Below are 14,425 nucleotides of genomic sequence, written 5' to 3'. Positions count from 1 at the left end.
ACACAAAGCAAATGCAAATTTTATTCACATTTGTGCCCTCTTTTGAGTGGGTCAGATGACCCAATCTGGGCCCAGAGAATCCTGTTGGCATCCTTGAGTTGGACACGGTGATAGCAGCCACATCTGTGCTGGCTGTTCCATCCATGCCTGCTGCCTGCTGTGGGCTGCATCTCATAGATAAAACATCTGATGTGCACCAGATTCATTGAGTAAACATGGCTCAATTCACCATTCGTCATCTGTGCCAGTTGAATACAGTGTTTGGACCCCAAATACACTGTACCTTGGAGTTTCCTTTTCTTTCTTTCTTTTTCAAATTGAGGCAACATATTCCACCAGCAGATGGGAAATAGCAGGTTTGTTGGCACAAAGGAAGCTGCATTAGTTACTTAGCATCCTTGATACAGGATCAACTCTCTAGCGAAAACCTTTGCCTCTTTTCTCCCAGCTTGCTGCCTTTAAGCCAGGCAAAGGCAACTCAGCCCTCCAGATGTTTTGGGACTACAACTCCCATCCAGTGGCAGAGCTTCATATTCCGCCACCAGGGGGTGGAGAGTACGCAGGGGCAGGGGGGTGCTGCCTGCAGGCGGGGGGGGGCAGCCGTGATGGCACCCTACTGGGATCGCGCTGCACACTCCGCTTCCTCCCCCACACTCCTCTTCCTCCACCAGTGCTCCTATCATCCCTGACCTCCTATGAAGCTAGGGTTGCCATATTTTGAAGAGCAAAGAAGAGGACACATTTGTCAACTTCTACTTTTAATTATAGGGACGCAGGTGGCGCTGTGGGTTAAACCACAGAGCCTAGGACTTGCCAATCAGAAGGTCGGTTGTTTGAATCCCCGCGACGGGGTGAGCTCCCGTTGCTCGGTCCCTGCTCCTGCCAACCTAGCAGTTCGAAAGCACGTCAAAGTGCAAGTAGATAAATAGGTACCGCTCAGGTGGGAAGGTAAACGGCGTTTCCGTGCGCTGCTCTGGTTCACCAGAAGCAGCTTAGTCATGCTGGCCACATGACCCGGAAGTTGTATGCTGGCTCCCTCGGCCGATAAAGCGAGATGAGCGCCGCAACCCCAGAGTCGGTCAAGACTGGACCTAATAGTCAGGGGTCCCTTTACTTTACCTTTACTTTTAATTATGGAGAATGCCTCTTTCTGGACCGGTTGTAAGTGGAAGGCAGTCACCAAGTGGCAGACTAAGATTGGTGAGACAGTCTTCCATTGGCCCTAATGAACAAAGCTTCATTAGTGACAAAGGTGTATTTCTGTCTTGGCTGGTTGAGTCTAAAACACACACACATTGGGTTAAAAATATGGTACAGTAGTAGCTTGGGTTAAGAACTTAATTGATTCTGGAGGTCTGTTCTTAACCTGAAACTGTTCTTAACCTGAGGTACCACTTTAGCTAATGGGGCCTCCCTCTGCCTCCGTGCAATTTCGGTTCAGAGAGTGGCATTCTCCATCAGCTTCTGTCTCCTTAGTCTCTATGCTGCCCTTCTGGAAGTCAGGAGGAAGGAGGCTGGGGACAAAGCTAAAGTTCGTTGGCCCTGCCTGTCGTAGGTTCTTGCTGCACCTACTGTTGAGCATCCTAGCTTCTGTATCAAGGCTCTATCAAGGCTGCAGGGAATTATGATACCTTCCCCGATGGCAGTCAAAAGACAGATAACCAAAAGCGTTCTTACCACATAATTTATTCAGTATTCACAGAGAGAGACAAAGGAACACTGTCGCTATAATGATGGCATTGCTCCAAGTAAAGTCCTGCCCCTTCAGTCCCCCCTAATCACACCCAGGCCATCTGATCAGTGCTTTCTGCCTCTGAGATTTCTGTTCTGCTACTCACACATCCAATCTGGTTTTGAGAGAGGGAGGATCAGGAATGCTTTCAAGAGACACTGAGTCTGTTAACTGGCTCTCTCCCGATGCTTCTCCTTCCTGCTGCTCCCCCAATACATCCCAGCTTTTTCCCTCGCCAGCCTCTGAACTATGCCCTTCGGCAAACCACTGTTCTAAATCTACACTGTCCTCCTCTTCCCAGGAAGGTGTAGAGAGAGGAGGGTGGGGCTTCCACCACTCCCTCTCAGTCCTGTCCCTGGCATTTTGCCCTACCAGTCTCAATGGGACCAGCTAACCATGGCTTTGAATCATTAGCTCTTAATTCTTAATTTATTTACTATACTTATTATTGTGCTCACCTTCTGTGTTTATAGGCTGTATTTCAGGGTTGCCCATCTCAAGGCGGCCCCCAACATTTTAACACAATTTGAAGACCTCCCAGTGCCAGTGTGGTGTAGTGGTTAAAAGCGGTAGACTCGTAATCTGGGGAACTGGGTTCGCGTCTTTGCTCCTCCACATGCAGCTGCTGGGTGACCTTGGGCTAGTCACACTTCTCTGAAGTCTCTCAGCCCCACTCACCTCACAGAGTGTTTGTTGTGGGGGAGGAAGGGAAAGGAGAATATTAGCCTCTTTGAGACTCCTTCGGGTAGTGATAAAGTGGGATATCAAATCCAAACTACTACTACTACTACTACTACTACTACTACTTCTCCTCCTCCTCCTCCTCTTCTTCTTCTTCTTCTTCTTCTTCTTCTTCTTCTTCTTCTTCTTCTTCTTCTTCTTCTTCTTCTTCTTCTTCTTCTTCCATGTTTTCCTTTTTTGTATCTATACTTCCCTGGTTTAGCTGAATCTTGCACTTACTGAATTAATCTTAATTTTTGAATATAACTGAATCATACCTGTTTTCTTAATTAATTGAGGTGGGCTCAAGGGCTGGAGTTTAATAGTAGCAGTTCATTTTTGCTGCTATGGCTTCTGAAGTGATCAGGAGGGCCTTGCAGTCTTATTGCTTGCTGTGTAAGCGATGTCCCCAGACAAACAGCAAGAAGAAAAAAAGAGAAGGACTGCATATCCAATGAAAAGAACTGAAAATATTGAAATGCACCATGGATCTTTTTATTATGTATGCCAGCACACCGCGATGAGTTTCAGCTTCCTGATCTGACGATGTGAAGACTTTGAAAGGATGGTGATTTGGCTTGCAGCTCTCTGCTGGGCCAATGATCAGCCTCATCAAGGGACCTCTAACAAAAAGTTGCAGCTTAGGTGGTTAGTGCAGCAACAAATTTAGACTTCAGGTACAACAGTCCTTGCAGTCCTTGTCCAAGTTCTCACTGAGGTTGTAAAATTGTGTCTGGGTGTATCACTACAGACTGCAGATGACTGACTGAATGCTTTTCCTGTACATAAAATTCCCAGCACAGAGAAAACGAGATGCTTGAGTGAAGGGACCTTTCCTCTTGACTTTCTGGGAATACTGAATCAGGTGAAACCCAGGGCTACTTTTCTTCCAGAGCTTACTGGAGCTCAGCTCCAGAACCAATCAGGTGGGTGCCATTGCCGTTCTAAGAGAACAAGGGAGAAGTTCATGGTGAGTCCTGGCACCTCTTTTTCTAGAAAATAGCCATGGTGAACTCCCACCTTCAGTCTGAAACATTGCAACACAGGCACAGAGTTTCCACCTCAGTGGGAACCAGGTCCCAACCTGGCAGTCTCTCCAGGGATAGAGTACTCAAAGACATCTGACAGATTCCCCATCAGACTGTTTCAGGAGCATTTGGTACCAGCAGAATGTATGCAGCAGGTTATTTTGGCTCATTTACTGTAGGAGGAGCCTAAGGCCTCACAGCACTACAGCTCAGGTGAGGAATCTGTGGTCTTCCAACTGTTTCTGGTCTACAACTCCCATGGTCTTTGACCCTTGGTTAAGCTGTCTGGGAAAGATGGAAGTTGTAGTCTAACTATATCTGGAGTGCTACAAGTCCATCCCCCCATCTGTACTGCAGACCATGGCAGGACAATGAAAACGAATGCAACAGTTTCTATGGCATTCACTACTCCCAAGATTTAACAGTGATTATCAACTTGGAGAGGGACACGGGTGGCGCTGTGGGTTAAACCACTGAGCCTAGGGCCTGCCGATCGGAAGGTCGGCAGTTTGAATCCCTGCAACGGGGTGAGCTCTCGTTGCTCAGTCCCTGCTCCTGCCAACCTAGCAATTCGAAAGCATGTCAAAGTGCAAGTAGATAAATAGGTACCACTCTGGCCGGAAGCTAAACAGTGTTTCCATGAGCTGCTCTGGTTCACCAGAAGCAGCTTAGTCATGCTGGCCACATGACCCGGAAGCTGTACGCCGGCTCCCTCGGCCAATAAAGCGAGATGTACGCCGCAACCCCAGAGTCAGCCACGACTGGACCTAATGGTCAGGGGTCCCTTTACATTTACCAACTTGGATGGCATTAATAGAGGATTGGACAAGTTCATTATAGATAAAGCTATCAGTGGCTACTAGCTATGAGGACTATGTTCTACCTCCACTGTCACAGGCAGTGAAAATACGGATACCAATGAATATCAATTGTTGGGAACCACAAGGTGGAAGAGTGATATTGCACTCAGTTTCTGCTTGCAGGCTTCCCATAGGCACCTGCTCGACCATTGTGAGAATAGATTGTTGAACTAGATGGACCTTTAGCAGAGTTTTTGCATGGACAGGCAGAGTCCCCCAAACCCTGGACAGCCCCTGTGTGGAATAACGACTCAAGACAACGTTCTAAAGGATTAAAATTGGCCACAACTTTATTATGTTTCAGATGTGGGTAGACCTTGGCTCAGGCATTGGGTATTTATGCCTCCTAGTCCCCTGCCAGGAATATGTGGAACATCAGGGTTATCCAGTGTGTGTGTGGGGGGGATGGGCTGGTTCTGGAGAACATATGTTCAAGCAGAGAGAAGAAGATGAAGAGAAGAGTTTGGATTTGATATCCCGCCTTTCACTCCCTTTAAGGAGTCTCAAAGCGGCTAACATTCTCCTTTCCCTTCCTCCCCCACAACAAACACTCTGTGAGGTGAGTGGGGCTGAGAGACTTCAGAGAAGTGTGACTGGCCCAAGGTCACCCAGCAGCTGCATGTGGAGGAGCGGGGAATCGAACCCGGTTCACCAGATTACGAGACTACCGCTCTTAACCACTCCTGTTACACCCCCGTCAGGGGAGAGCAATGGCAATCTCTAGGCATACGGCCAAAGCCTCCCCTCAAAACAACCCCTTTAACGGGGAACCCTGATATCGCCACCACAAAGAGAAGGGGGGCATGGGTCACCGCTGCATGCCCCCCCCCATTTAGGGAACACAGACTAAAGGATTCTGCCCAAGGCCTGATACCGCCAAAGTTGTGACATTTTGCTATGGGAAAGGCAAACTTGCCAATGCAGGAGAATTCCTTTCCAGCCCTTCAACAGCGACCTTGACATAGCAGCGCCCATGTACCTGTGGAGAAAAGGTTAACCTGCAAAAGAAGTCTTAACTGAGGGTGGGTAGGGTGGGAGAAGCTCTAGAGCCAACTGATGATTCTCAGGTAAGATCCTCCCTCTATTGTGTGGGCAGGTAATCCCTCCCCTTACCTGGCCTGATCACCTTGGCAACGCTTCCCCAGGCAGGATTGGGCAACTGGCTGAGGTAGGTGGAGACCTCCAGGTATCCCACCTGGGGAAGGCAAAGCCAAGCCTGTGCTAATGGTGCCGTATAGGGTCCTGGAGGGTGTGTGACCATGCAAAGGGCGGCCCCCATTTAATGTGGGGAGCAGTTATTCTTATGTTCTTACAATACCATCTCTAAATCTCTGAATAGCATTCAGAGTTATTCTCTCATCTTGCAGGTCTCCTCAAATATATATTTCCTCCCCTTTCTTTATTTTTTGTAGAGTTAATGTGATGTTCTTGCTGGATGTGTTTTCAATTGCTAAGTAGCTTCCCTTCCTAATCAATTATCTTCCTAAACTGTGTTTTCTACACTTTTGCATAGTTGAACCATCCTTGGAATGCACCGCTCTAATTATCTCATATATGCATAATGTAAGGCATAGCATAACTTGAAGAGGGAAAAAAGCTCAACCAAAAAGAAAATCTCTAGTGCTACATCACATCCAGAAATGTTGATGTGTTCTTAGACTCTAATGGGGCATACAACAAAAACAACTATTTATACCCTGGATGTGGTCTTATTATTCGTTACCGTTTCTTTAAAGAAAATATTTCCCTTAGGCTATGATTGTAATTCTAGTCTGTAGCCACCTTTGCAAAAAAAGGATCAAGGCTGCAGAAGAAACACACTGTCCCTTCCACCGTTCTTCAAAGTTGTCAGGCAAAAGAGAAGATCATAGCAGGGCTATCAAAACCGAGTTTCAAGACCTGTCAACTTGATTTGTTTGGATTTGGAAAGGTCTTTTTTGTTCATGCTTTGTTGAAATACCTTTCTGATTTCTCTGCATGTTTCTGGCAAAGGGGCTCAAGGCATCAGAGCATAGCCTAAGGGGATTTCTTCCTTGGGACCTCTTAGGAGGTTGCAGATCTATAGGTACCAACCTTTCCCTGTTTGTTGCTACTGGAATTGGGAGCACACATTATCTAGTGCCAGGTAACATACTTTTGGAAGATAACAGGGTTGCTAATAATCCTACAAAATGAGACCTGAATATCAGTGAGTTTTTTTGTAATATCTGGATGCTAGGAAACGTTTGGCTTTGATTCTGGTGGAAAAAACAGGAGAGGATTAAGAGCTTCTGAGAATATGCTTGTTATATATCTGCATCAGGTTCACAGTTAAGGTCAGAGAATGAGCTAAGCTAGAAAAAAGGTCTTTTATTAAAGTGTTTGTGTTTGTTGTGGTGCAAGAATTGTGCTATGGAATCCTCTCCCTTTGGTTTTACAGGGGGGGAAATTATATACTTAAAGAACACTTTTCATAGGGCGTACTGTTAATTTATGTGACTTGTAGCCATGAAACTTATATTTCTTTATTGTCTGCTGAAACATCATTGTGAGTTGTTTGAAGGAAATGTAAAATACAAAGGTGAGAGGCAAGATAATAACAACCTTGACACCTAAACTCTGCCCATCAAATTATACCTATCTATCCAACCAACTTTGAAGATCGCTGCAGCTTACAGAAAAAGGACAAGTGATCGTGTTGGAAGTCATGAAAAGGATTAAATCATTTTTACTGTTCCCTGATCTGTAAGTCAAATATAATCTTGCAAATGCTCCAGATGGCAGGCTAACATCTTGCTTCTTTGCTTGTAGACTCGAGAACGATGACAGCGCTTCACTTGGCAAGCTTATTGGCACTTTTCCTCCTGACATTGTACTGTCTTGCCAATAGACTATTTCTTTCCAGGTAAGGAGTGTGACCTAATTATACTAGCAAACTGGCAGTCCGGTGTCCATAAATTCCACTTGAGGGCTGGCTTATGTGTTATGCCAGTCACATGGAAGCCACCAGGAAATGGTTGTCTAGATAGTAACAATACCCATGGAATTCTGGGCAGATTAAGTTGATGGACTACGCCAAAATGGCAAAAATGACCGGCAAGATCAGAAACCAGGAAGACTGAACATTTAATAAGGAATGGGGGAAATTCATAACTTACCTCGGGGACCATTGTAAGCAGTTAAAATCGATAGCAGGATTGCAATAGCACTCCTTGCAAGAGCCATTGTGGTGTAGTGGTTAAGAGCGGTAGACTCGTAATCTGGGGAACCGGGTTTGCGTCTCCACTCTTCCACATGCAGCTGCTGGGTGACCTTGGGCTAGTCACACTTCTTTGAAGTCTCTCAGCCCCACTCACCTCACAGAGTGTTTGTTGTAGGGGAGGAAGGGAAAGGAGAATGTTAGCCGCTTTGAGACTCCTTCGGGTAGTGATAAAGCGGGATATCAAATCCAAACTACTACTACTACTACTACTCTTCTTCTTCTTCTTCTTCTTCTTCTTCTTCTTCTTCTTCTTCTTCTTCTTCTTCTTCTTCTTGTAATGTAATGAGAACTATGGACACAATGGAAACATCAAAATTTGGATGGTTGTCAAAGATGCAGAAGAAGGGTTTGACAATGGGACCCAAAAAGGGGGAGGTGGGAAGTCTAGAAAGATTCGTGGGAATCTTGTACTGTTGGAATGTGTTGTAGTATGACTGTAAACTTTAACATGTAAAACCAAATAAGCAAATTGATGGGTTGGGGGGAATACCCATGGGATTCTGACCCCCCAAAATTACCTGTCGTCATGCATTCTTTTTCACACATTCTGTCCTTTCATGCCCATATAAAGTGGTTGGTTGCAGGCTTCTGTAGCATGAGCTGAGGGCAGATGGTTGTACGCCCATCACTCAGTAAATAGCTAACTCAATTGCGTTAGTGTCTGACCACAGAAGGCCATCACCTTGCAGAAGCTAAGCAGCTCTGCGTCTAGTTCGTGTCGTGATGGCAGAATCCTGGTGGGAACCATGTGCAGGCCACTTTGGGTTCCGTGATGACATGAAAATGTACAAAAGTAAAATAAGGATAATTTTGACACACATCTGCACCCAATACAACTGAATGAAGCAAGGGGATAGTAAATATAGTTTAGTACAGGGGTCAGCAAACCTTTTCAGCAAGGGGCAGGTCCACTGTCCCTCAGACCTTGTGGGGGGCAGGACTATATTTTGGAGGGGGGGAATGAACAAATTCCTATGCCCCAAAATAACCTAGAGATGCATTTTAAATAAAAGGACACATTCTACTCATGTAAAAACACGCTGATTCCTGGACAGATTGAGAAGGTGATTAGGCCGGCCCGGCCCCCAGGCCTTAGTTTGCCTACCAATGGTTTAGTAGATGCACAGACTCTTTAGGCAGCTAACTCTAATGTGAGTATATGCTAATACCATACTTTCCTGTCTATTAGACACCCCCGGGTATAAGGACCCCCTCCCTGTTTTGGGGGACTCAATTTTAAGAAAATGAGGAGAGATGGCCCAAAGTTGTTGAGCCTCTCCCCCCCCCATGCAGCTGCGAGCAGGAAACACTCCCTAGATCATTTCTTACACGCAGGTAGGGAGTGTTTCCCTTGAGCAGCAGCATCAAGGGAAGTTGCACTCCAGCCAGCCGGCCGATTGGCCAGAGGACACCTTCCCCCATGCCATTGCATGTGGGAAACAATCCAGGGAGCACTTCCCGCACACAGCAGCATCGGGGAAGCTGTGCACCGCCAGCCAGTGCGCCCAAATTGCTCCCCACGCACAGTGGCATTTCCCTCCATGCCACTATCCGTGTATTGGACGAGCCCAGTTTTTTGACATAATTTTTGTGTCAAAAAACCTCATCCTATACACTGAAAAATACGTGATGATGATGCTGCTGCTAATAATAATAATAATACCCCGCACAACAATATTAAAAGCACAATAAAACATCAAACATTAAAAATTTCCATAAACAGGGCTACCTTCAGATGTCTTCTAAACGTCAGATAGTTGCTTATTTCCTTGACATCTGATGGGAGGGCGTTCCACAGGGCGGGCGCCACTACCAAGAAACCAAGAAGGCCCTCTGCCAGGTTCCCTGATACCTCACTTCTCGCAGTGAGGGAACCGCCAGAAGGCCCTCGGAGCTGGACCTCAGTGTCCGGGCTGAACGATGGGGGTGGAGATGCTCCTTCAGGTATACCGGGCCGAGGCCGCTTTTTTCTACCATATCAACAGCCACTTCTAGTAATCCTATGATAACTCTTTGGGTGGCTCCATTCCAAAGTATCACTGGTCACTTAGTAAAGCTGATCAAATAACCAAATCAAAGATCAGACAACGTGAGTATAAGCTTTGCCCTTGGCTGTCCAGCGCATTAAAAGTATCGTCCAATGCATCTCTATTCAGAAGCTGGTTCCCTTGAACTCAATAGGGTACGAGATTATAGCCTTAGGAATGATATCACATTTTTAATAATAAATATATGCTGTTCCTCCCCCTCCTTCTCCTTCTTCTCCTCTGTCTTCTTTATAACAAGATAGGTGGGGAGTGACAGGTGGATATATAATTTAATTTCTCTAGCAAGCCCTATTATCTTATTTAGTTTAAATGTGCTGATTAAGGGTACACACAGTGCTGGATTTACATATAAGCTAAACAAGCTATGGCTTAGGGCCCCACTCTCTTGGGGCCCCCCCAAAAAAATTAAAGGAAAAAAACTGGATGCATATTTCCAAAATATACAATAAAAAACAAATAAAATAAAACCTACATACAGCAACAGTGTTTTGTGTTGTGTAGGATCCTATGATGTAAATAATGGGCCCCGCCTGCTAGCATAAAATATTGCTGCTTTGCTCATTTCTATATATAGGGTGCCTGCATTCTGCATGTGCAAATGGCTTTAGATACCTATTAGGTCCGTAAATTACCATATAGCATATATTCAACACAAAAAACAGTGACAATTTGTTGTTGACGAAGGACAGCTGGACATATAAAGGGCCCCATTACCTTCAGTAGCTTAGGGCCTCATCAGACCTAAATCCGGCCCTGAGTACACACATAGATTTATTTCTTCCTCATATGTGATTGCCAGGATAAATATAAAATTAATGTTCAATGGAAGACAGGCAAAATATTATGCAAAATATATCATGACTTGAACATTTTAATGTATTTATTCCCTCTCCTTCCCCACTTGTGTGAGTAGATGTACAAAAATAATAATTTAAAACTAACCGTTAAAGCATGATGAGTTTTAAATGATTGAGCTGTTCACATGTATCCAAACCATCTCACAGCCAAAACTAAGCTGAAGTACAAGGATTTAAGATTATCTGTTTCCATTTACGTCAATGTGAGCCTAAGCATGTTTATTCAGAAGGAAGTCCTTCTTCTGAGTTCACTGTGATTTACTCCATAATATGTGTGCATAAGATTTCAGCCTAAATCCATATGAAGTTAACATACCAATTTAACCAAGCTCTAGAGAATTAAGGCTTAAACTGGCTTTCGAATAATGAGTATTGCCATGATTGCTAGATGCAGGACATCCCAAAAAGAAATCCCACATTTAAAAGACGGAAAATCAAGATGAACCAATTGTTGAGCTGAAAGAATATGGCAATAATGTACAGAAAGAGTGATGAACTGTTTTACGTCCCCATAGTTCACAGTTTCTGCCTTGAGAAAATGGTAAAAGCAATCCGCTTCTGAGCACACACAAAGGTGTTGGTGATTTATGCTTGGTCACACTGAATGCCCATGTAGACAAACAGCAAATGAACTTGTAATCAGTTTTGGTATGAATTCCAATAATTTTACAGTTCACTAGAGAGAAAGACCCAGGGTTGGTACACCTCCAGTCATTTTAGAACCTTTGACCAACTTTGAGTTTTGGCAGCAACATTACAAAAGAGTAGTGATTTTTCCTTGCATTTTCACAGCAGGTGTGGTTGGCAAGAGAGGTAGAACTCTTTTGTTACACCTTTTTGTTCTACCCATAGCTCTCATTCTGTGATATTTCCATCCTCTTATTTCCTTGAATCTCCCTCTTCTCTTTTTCAAACATCTTAGCTCATGGCTGGTGTCCACCTTGTACCATTGACCTGCATTTAGATAAAACCTACATGGAAGGATAGATAATTATCCCTCCTCTTTAATCCAATTCGTCTGATTTTTCCTCAGATTGCAACTATTTTCATTCTTCCAACTTTCTCATCCTAGTTCTCCCACAGCTGGGCCACCAAGTCACCCCACAACCCTCCTTCTTCCCCCAGATTCTCTCCATCTGAGAATTGCGATTTTAGTATTGAGAATTACAACTGTATTTGCCGTGAAAGCTCTTTTCTTTGTTACCCTCTAAGTACCTTACAAGGACACTTCTCTATACAAGGTAAAGGTAAAGGTAAAGTAAAGGGACCCCTGACCATTAGGTCCAGTCGTGACCGACTCTAGGGTTGCGGCGCTCATCTCGATTTATTGGCCAAGGGAGCCGGCGTACAGCTTCCTGGTCATGTGGCCAGCATGACTCTGGCGAACCAGAGCAGCGCACAGAAATGCCGTTTACCTTCCTGCGGGAGCGGTACCTATTTATCTACTTGTATTTTGACGTGCTTTTGAACTGTTAGGTTGGCAGGAGCTGGGACCAAGCAACAGGAGCTCACCCCGTCGCGGGGATTCGAACCGCCGACCTTCTGATCAGCAAGTCCTAGGCTCTTTGGTTTAACCCACAGCACCACCCATGTCCCTTGCGTGTCTCTATGCAAACTGAGTGCTAATTATGCTTGCTTCCTTTTTATATTGGCTAGAATGCTGGAAGAACTAAGCTCCACCTGTCTTCAGACTGCCTTCTTATAGAACAGGTCCAGGGTCATAATGGGAAGAAATTTCCCTTGAACACCATTTGAACTAAATTATCCCAAGCATTCATGTTCCAGAAGGGATTATTCCCTGAACATTGAAGAGTCATATGCAAATAGATGGTGTCCTCCTTTTAGGTTTGGAATGAAAATGTTTAGAACAATTTAAAATAAGCATTCTTTATTTCATTTCTTTAAGGTGTTTCATGGTTAAGAATTCATTCTGCTACACCGCGCTACCTGATGCCCAGCTCTAAATCCTTCTTATTATTTTTTTTAAAAAAATTGGCTGGTTACCTTCTTCTTGATGTATTTCTGTAAATGATCTACCAGCTGTTGTTATTAAAATCTGCTATACGCATCTTGACACTGTTGTTGCTTTAATTTATTTATTTTCTCTACTTGTAATTGTGCTAGCACAAATGTGAAGGTGTTATAGGAATATTTTAATTGAGTTTAAAATAGTTGTCCATAAAATAGTATTAAAGGCAGTTCGCGTTTATAGCTGAGTACTTTATTATTTGGCTGAAACCAAATGTAGATTCAAATTATGGGGAGGAAAGGTATCAGAATAAATGAAGGAGCAATTGGAAAGCAAGTTATTTAGGTTCATTCTTTCCTTTTAGGTGCTCTGTGTAATTGAGATAAAATTACCAGTTTACACTCACCCAGTTTCATTGTAGTCAGTCTAGTCTAAGCAATTATTGACTTGGTGCTACATTATAACCAGCTCATTTGACAACTCTCATGTATAAATGAATTCTTTAAGCTCTTCAGGACTCATTGTAATTAGAACGAAATAACTGTTTTAGGGTCTCTATAGAAGATAATTTGCATGTCACATAAACTACAGCCAACCAGGGGGACAGTGCCCAGATCTATATTTTCTGAGAACAGCAAAACCTGCCTTGTTTTCTGCTATACACTGAACCCACAAAATCCTAACCCCCACATCTGATGAACTGACTAATCACCTAAGACAATGACCTGGTGGAAAATGGTAAGCAAGGCAAGCCCTGCTAAACTGAGTTAGCTTATAGCAATGATGGTCAAACTTGGCCCTCCAGCTGTTTTCGGACTATAACTCCCATCAGCCCTAGCTAACAGGACCAGTGGTCAGGGATGATGGGAATTGTAGTCCAAAAACAGCTGGAGGGCCAAGTTTGGCCATTACTAGTTTATAGGGTTGGAGCCTGAGCAGCATCAAAAGGATTTCTTGTAAAGAGTCCAATGTGTTAAGCAACACATATAGTGAAGCTGTGCCTTGGACAGAGTTTAACACACTAGACCGTATCCAACTTCTGCTTCCTTTATCCAGTAATGTGGCCTTATGGCAGAAGACATGAAGCCCAACCTTGGGTTGCATCCAAGTGTTCAACATCCACCACTAGGTGGAAATCCAGAGGAAGGAGAGTGTAATACTCAATGTCTTCTATATAGGGTCAGCACAGGCACAGCTGTAAATAAGTAGGACATTGTTTCCTATTTCAGGTGCCTATGATCAAGAAGTGAGAGCTGGACCATAAAGAAGGATCGCCGAAGAATTGATGCTTTTGAATTATGATGCTGGAGGAGACTCTTAAGAGTCCCGTGGACTGCAAGAAGATCAAACCTATCCATTCTGAAGGAAATCAGCCCTGAGTGATCACTGGAAGGACAGATCGTGAAGCTGAGGCTCCAATACTTTGGCCACCTCATGAGAAGAAAAGACTCCCTGGAAAAGACCCTGATGTTGGGAAAGATGGAGGGCACAAGGAGAAGGGGACGACAGAGGACGAGATGGTTGGACAGTGTTCTCAAAGCTACTAGAATGAGTTTGACCAAACTGTGGGAGGCAGTGGAAGACAGGAGTGCCTGGCGTGCTCTGGTCCATGGGGTCACGAAGAGTCGGACACGACTAAACGACTAAACAACATGATCAAGTGTCCAACCCCATTAAATGTGCATGAGGATATAGCTTTCTGGTTTGAACAAGACAGAAGCAATGAAGTGTTCTTCATATGTGACTTCTTCTTTAGTTTGCTATTTTGAAAACCTCCTGTCCTCCTGTCCTCCTGTCCTCCCCTCCATTTCCTTCTTTCCTATGTCTGTTCTTCTCCACCATCTCCCTAGGCCCGCTCTCCCTACTGGCAATGACCCTGCTGACAGGAAACTAACATTGCAATTCCATTACACTGGCCAAGCTGCAGAGCCGTGAGGTCAGTGGACAAAAGGGACTAGGCCAGGCTTCCT

This window comes from Podarcis melisellensis, assembly GCF_964234715.1.
Source record: "Podarcis melisellensis genome assembly, chromosome: 10".
In the NCBI taxonomy this organism is placed as follows: domain Eukaryota; kingdom Metazoa; phylum Chordata; class Lepidosauria; order Squamata; family Lacertidae; genus Podarcis; species Podarcis melisellensis.
Note: the sequence above shows the minus strand (reverse complement) of the source record.